The sequence below is a fragment of the Rhododendron vialii genome, chromosome 1a, assembly GCF_030253575.1.
Source record: "Rhododendron vialii isolate Sample 1 chromosome 1a, ASM3025357v1".
NCBI lineage: Eukaryota > Viridiplantae > Streptophyta > Magnoliopsida > Ericales > Ericaceae > Rhododendron > Rhododendron vialii.
The window spans coordinates 20,667,054-20,672,770 of NC_080557.1; the positions used below are offsets into that span (position 1 = coordinate 20,667,054).

The 5,717-nt window shown below is 34.6% G+C and overlaps 1 long non-coding RNA gene across 1 annotated transcript; it reads right to left on the reverse strand.

Moving 5' to 3' along the window:
• Nucleotides 1-4,023: 4,023 nt before the first annotated feature.
• LOC131325310 (uncharacterized) lies at nt 4,024-4,856 on the reverse strand. Its single transcript, XR_009199655.1, has 2 exons — nt 4,742-4,856; nt 4,024-4,562 (listed from the first exon to the last, which is right to left on the reverse strand). It is a non-coding gene; the product is annotated as an uncharacterized LOC131325310 (long non-coding RNA).
• Between the last annotated feature and the right edge of the window lie 861 nt (nt 4,857-5,717).

The window sequence follows — 5,717 nt, forward strand, 5'->3', positions numbered from 1 at the left end:
TGTTACTCGCATGATAAATTCTATGACATGATTAATTTTATCGCATGGTTATGTGTTGTTAGTACTTTTAGTTGAAATGTTGAACCGTGTGATATTTTGTTGTGGCTGTAGATTAGACAAATAGGTTCCCTGGGTGGTTACGAGTAGTGACTCATGTAGACGATGTTAAGTAAATGGAAATTGATAAAGTGTTGAAAGTGTGATTGTATGGATTGTGATTTGAGCCATGGTGATGGCAAGGGTAACCTATGGGGCCCTGTGTTGAAATGGGTTACCTGAGGGGCCCGGTGTTGTGACGCTAACGTATGATACGTCATGGAAAGTTTCTCTTCAAGGAAGAGAATGGGTCCCATGAGACGGTTATAGTTAGTGAGACGTTAATGTATGATACGTCATGGAAAGTTTCTCTTGGAGAAAGAGAATGGGTCCCATGAGACGGTTATAGTTAGCGTGAGGTAGTGGATGTCCGACCCTAATGTACGATACGTCATGGGATGACTCGATCCTCCTGTTATGGTCTTAAGTGAGAACATACTCGGTACATAACTTAGATGTGCTCACCTAGGACCCTGGTGCAGGACAAGCAAGAGGAAGGGTGGACCCATGAGACGATTGTAGTTAGTGGATGTGGGAGGAAAGGATCTCGCGGAGAGAATCCTTAGATTACATGTAAGATGATAGATAGTAAAGAAAAAGACGATGTGTTATTATTTTGTACCTTCGGTGTATTATGAATTATTATATTGTTGATCTGCATATTGTGGTATTGGGTTTTAGGATTTCTACTTAGTGAATTATCACTCAGGATACGTTTGTATCCTGGCAAATCGTTTGCTTCGGCATTCAATTTGCCAGAGTGTGCAGGATTCCACAGTGGAGCAGTTGATACAGGTGGGACCCCTGAAACGGAGTCTGGGCCAACGTTGCTTGGAATTCGTGTCAAAATTACACTACAAGAAAAATTACATTGGGTGACGAATGAAAATCGTCACAAATTGCTTGTTTTTCGTCACAAATAATATAGGTGACGAAAAAAAATTTGTCGACTAAAGGTTGTCGAGGATTCCTACCTGGTGACGAAATCTATTTTTCGTCACCTATAGTGTCTTTTGATGACAAAATACTTCGTCATCAAAAAGTGAATAATTTGTGACGAAATTTTTTTCCTCGCTTATTGTGCTTTTTGATGACGAAATTTTTTGTCATAAATTATTCCTTTTGGCGACGAAAAAATTCGTCACTAATGAGTTTCATCGGTGACGAAAATTTTCGTTGCAAAAGACGTTTTCATATGGGAAAAAAATCCTTCTTTCTTGCTCCTGCTAGGTTTCGAACCCGATTCTATTGAGTTTTTCGCGCAAGCTCTAACCAACTGCACCACACACACTTTTCAGTAAATATTTGAAATATCTAATATATAACATATATGTTTTACATTAAAATATATTTTGAATGCAATTTTGAACCTTTAAACATTAAAATTAGTAATTTTGATAAACATGAAAGTTGTAGGCAATTGAGTTATTGTTCAAACACAATTTGAATTATCTCAATCGGAGTTTTTAGTAAAGAGTTATGTCCGAAATACATTTAGTGACGAAGCGTAATTTATAAATTTCATCACGAAAGGTACCCATTTGATGACGAAATATATTTTTCGTCCCTGAAAGCGTTAAAATGGTGACGAAATTATTTTTCGTCACCAAAGTTAAGCATTTGGTGACGAAAAAAATATTTCGTTACTAAATTGGTCTCATTTAGCAACGAAATATATTTTTTGTCACCAAATGATTATCTTTGGCGACAAAAAATAATTTCGTCACCTTTTTTAAGCTTTTGGTGACGAAAAATGTATTTCGTCGCCAAATGGGTACTTTTGGTGACGAAAATATTTTTTTCGTCGCTAAATAGGTATAATTGATGACAAAATTATTTCGTCACGGAAGATGTCAAAACGGTGACGAATTTATTTTTTCGTCGCCAAATATACTCATTTAGTGACAAAATTAAATTTCGTCGCCACTTTTTCTTCATCAATTTTGATTTTTCTTGTAGTGTTAGAGTCGCTCTGGAGTTGCTTTTATTAAGTAAATGTACATAGATTTTTGTATTATTTTGAAATTGTAAATTTTGTATAAGGATAAATAAGGGCCTAATAGTTTGTAAAATTCAGTGTATTTTAGAGTTAATGTTCCCGAAATCCCTTGAGAAATCGGGGCGTTACATGATGCCTCATGGCTGATCATGAAAATGTTGAATTCGACGGCAACTTTTTGTAGAAAATTATAACCAACTTTCTTCCCAAGTGCCTCCTTATCAATGGAGAATGGAAAAATGAGCTGTTTTTTGGTTTGGAGGTATATTAGGACAAGAGGGGAATGAGTAACCCTATTCAGCTAAATAAGCCAACTGGCTTATTTTTTTGTCCTTATTCAATTTTTTTTTCGTATTTGTTAGTTTTTCGTTATTTTTTTGAGAATTATTGCATCGTCATAACAAGAGGAATCTAAAAAGTAAAAAATTATGATCGAAACCTTTTTTTTTTTGAATAAAGACAAAAATAAGCCAATGAGCCAATTTTTTCGTCTTTATTAAAAAAAATTAAATTTCGATCATAATTTTTTACTTTTTAGATTCCTCTCATCATAACGATGCAATAACCCCAAAAAAATGACGAAAAACTAACAAATACAAAAAAAATTCAATAAGGATAAAAACATAAGCCAGTTGGCTTATTTAGCCGAACGAGTCTATTTTAACCCCAAAAAAGGGGGCCATATGATTTTGTAGTTTAAAGGACTAATGGCGGACTAACGAAAGTTAGTAATTGAACCAAATTGAAACAAAATGAAAAGTACAGAGTGTAAATCGAGCCAATTACAACTACATGGACTAAATTGACACAAATACTTAACTACAAGGACTATTTCAGTTTTTTCCCCATTAATTAACTAACTCCCCTAACCCTCATGTATGCCGTTTGAACAAAAAAAAAAAACCAATGGATTGGGGGATTGACGTCACATATGCTAGCTATGTGTAACTTTATTTTTTGAACACATAATTTTTTAATATCATGTAAAATTCGTGACAAAAAATCCATCAGAGAGATCAATGAGACAATATGTAATTTTATTTTTATCCTCGAAATTCATTTTTTCTTATTCCTACAAAAGAGAAAAGGAAAAATGGGGCTGTATTTGAATTATTTATTGGGATAGAATCACAAAGAAGTAATTAATGGATCGACAATGGGGTTAGCACCATTGGCGAGATTAGTGTAGCCACCAAAGACGTAATCATGATTAGGATAAAAATTAAGGGGGATATTTTTGGTGCTGACTTGTCAAATGTTTAATGGTTAAGAGTTAATCGAGGAAAAAATTATTCTATACTTTGGGGCACCGCCACGTGATGTCTAAATCTTTTTTCAATCACACATTGCAGTGAGATCTATACACTTTCTATTGGAATCCACCATAGTGTGTTAGAGAAGGGGGCATGGGACACCCCGCAGCAAGAGTGTTTTGAAGGGTGTTTTGGGTTTTATTGGAAAGTCAAGATGAAGCATAGTAATTCAAACTAATTAGGATGGAGACATAAGTATGTCTAAGATACAAGACCCCTATTTAAATACCCATTTTATATACTAAGGGTTTCTAGGGTTAGGGTTTCCTAAGTTAGAAAGTCTAGGTTCGGTTTTATAATTAACAAAACAATTTAATCAATAAAGACAATCCAATAAAACATTTAGTTTTATTTGGAAAAAAAAATTGACCAAAATTCGTTTAAAACCACAACGATATATGGGACAAAAACACACATATATATAAGAAGTATAAAAAAAATTAAATCTTTGTTTCTTACTCTAGAAAGAGATACATAAAAGGAAGATTCCACAAGGAAAAAAAAAAAAACAGTGAAAATCCTAAACGAAGAAGAGGCTAGACAAGAGAAAGTGAGCCTATATATAACTCCACACGGTGATAAAAGAAGAAGAAGAAGAAGATGATGATGATGATATAAGTCCACACAAGAACCATGCTTCCATCAAGCCAGGCATGGTCATTTTATTTAAGATTTCTATTTAGTATCTTACAAAGCATGATAGTACTTGGACTACAAGCCAGGCCAAGCATCACACAGACCAAACAAGTCACACACAAGCTTATCATATCTCAGTACCATACGTTTCTATAGGCCAACCACATGGGTGTACCATGGAACGATTGGTCAGGACTAAGGACCATCGGACAAATAAGATAACATTGCATAAGTACCCTCTTCAGCATCAAGCTTGGTTCTGATATTAGGGGAATGGGTGACCTTGGCTTTCTCTTTTCCGCACCCATGTATCTGGTGGGTCAGTACTAGTGGTCTGGTGGTGGCTGCTTTGATCGGATGATTCACCAGCATCATAATTCCAGCCGTCGCTTAGGAGCCGACGGTAGTTTGCTTTTTCTGCATCGGCTTGAAGAGGTCCAAGGGTCAGAAGTAGGGTTGCAAAGAGTACAAGGAAGAAGGTGGTGGTCTTCGTCTTCATGATCGAATCATCAATTACCCTGAAAAGACAAAGCTTAGATGTATATTGAATATATAAAAACTGTTTAAAAATAGTAATAATTAAACTATCGAATTAACAAAGACAAAGCTTAGATGTATATTGAATATATAAAAACTGTTTAAAAATAGTAATAATTAAACTATCGAATTAACAATAACCCAATTAAGTACTGCACACCGTGGCTTAGAGCTAGCTTTTCTTGGTTGGAGAAAACTGAAGAAAGAATGGATCCTTAGGGTTCTATTTTATAGGGTGTGCGCATGTGAGAACAAATATTTAATGAGACAGTTCTCCTTTATCCGCGCCAACATGAGGCAATATATTCCTTTATGGCTGACGCAAAATGGCATTGCTACAATATTACTCCCTCCGTCCCTAAATAAGTGTCCGGCGCGCAAAACTAAATTTTACAAAACATGCATATTTTTCATTAAAAAATTTAATTTTTTTCACAATCTAATAGAACCCATTGCTATCTATTGATTTGTGAAAAAAATTGATTTTTTAACCAAACAAATGTATTTTTTTGAAGACCTAGTTTTTTGCGCCGGACACTTATTTAGGGACGGATAGAGTATATGTTAAAACTTAATTAGCTAATTCCTTGAAATTTGAGTACCCACCCCATTTAACTGGTGATATTACATCTAATTAGAAATTGTTTACGCATACCAAAATATACTCATAGTTTGCCTTTTGATTTGCATGGAAAAGAAAAACCCAAATAAGTAAAAGAAAATGAATCGATGAATGTAAATGTTGAACTAGGACATTTGCACAATGTTGATGGAAAGGGCATTTCCGTATTCGAGTTGTATGTTTTGGAGCGGGATGGAAAATACAATCTGCATGTCATGCCAACATTAATTCTCAAAACTGAAGGATAAAGCCCATAGGAACTAGCTTTTTGCATTATCAATCATTCTACGTTCTTCAACCACATTTGAACCAAAAGACAAAGTACCTAGCTCGTAGATTATAATCTCTTCTTCAAATTATATTCAAAACATTACTTTGTTTTGAAATTTATGATGCACACATATATATGTACATCTAAATACTCACATATTCGTAATCTATTTTACTGACAAATTAAATTTAAAAAGGCTCACTGTAGGGGGCCGAAATATCCGAAGGATCACAGGGTTCACAA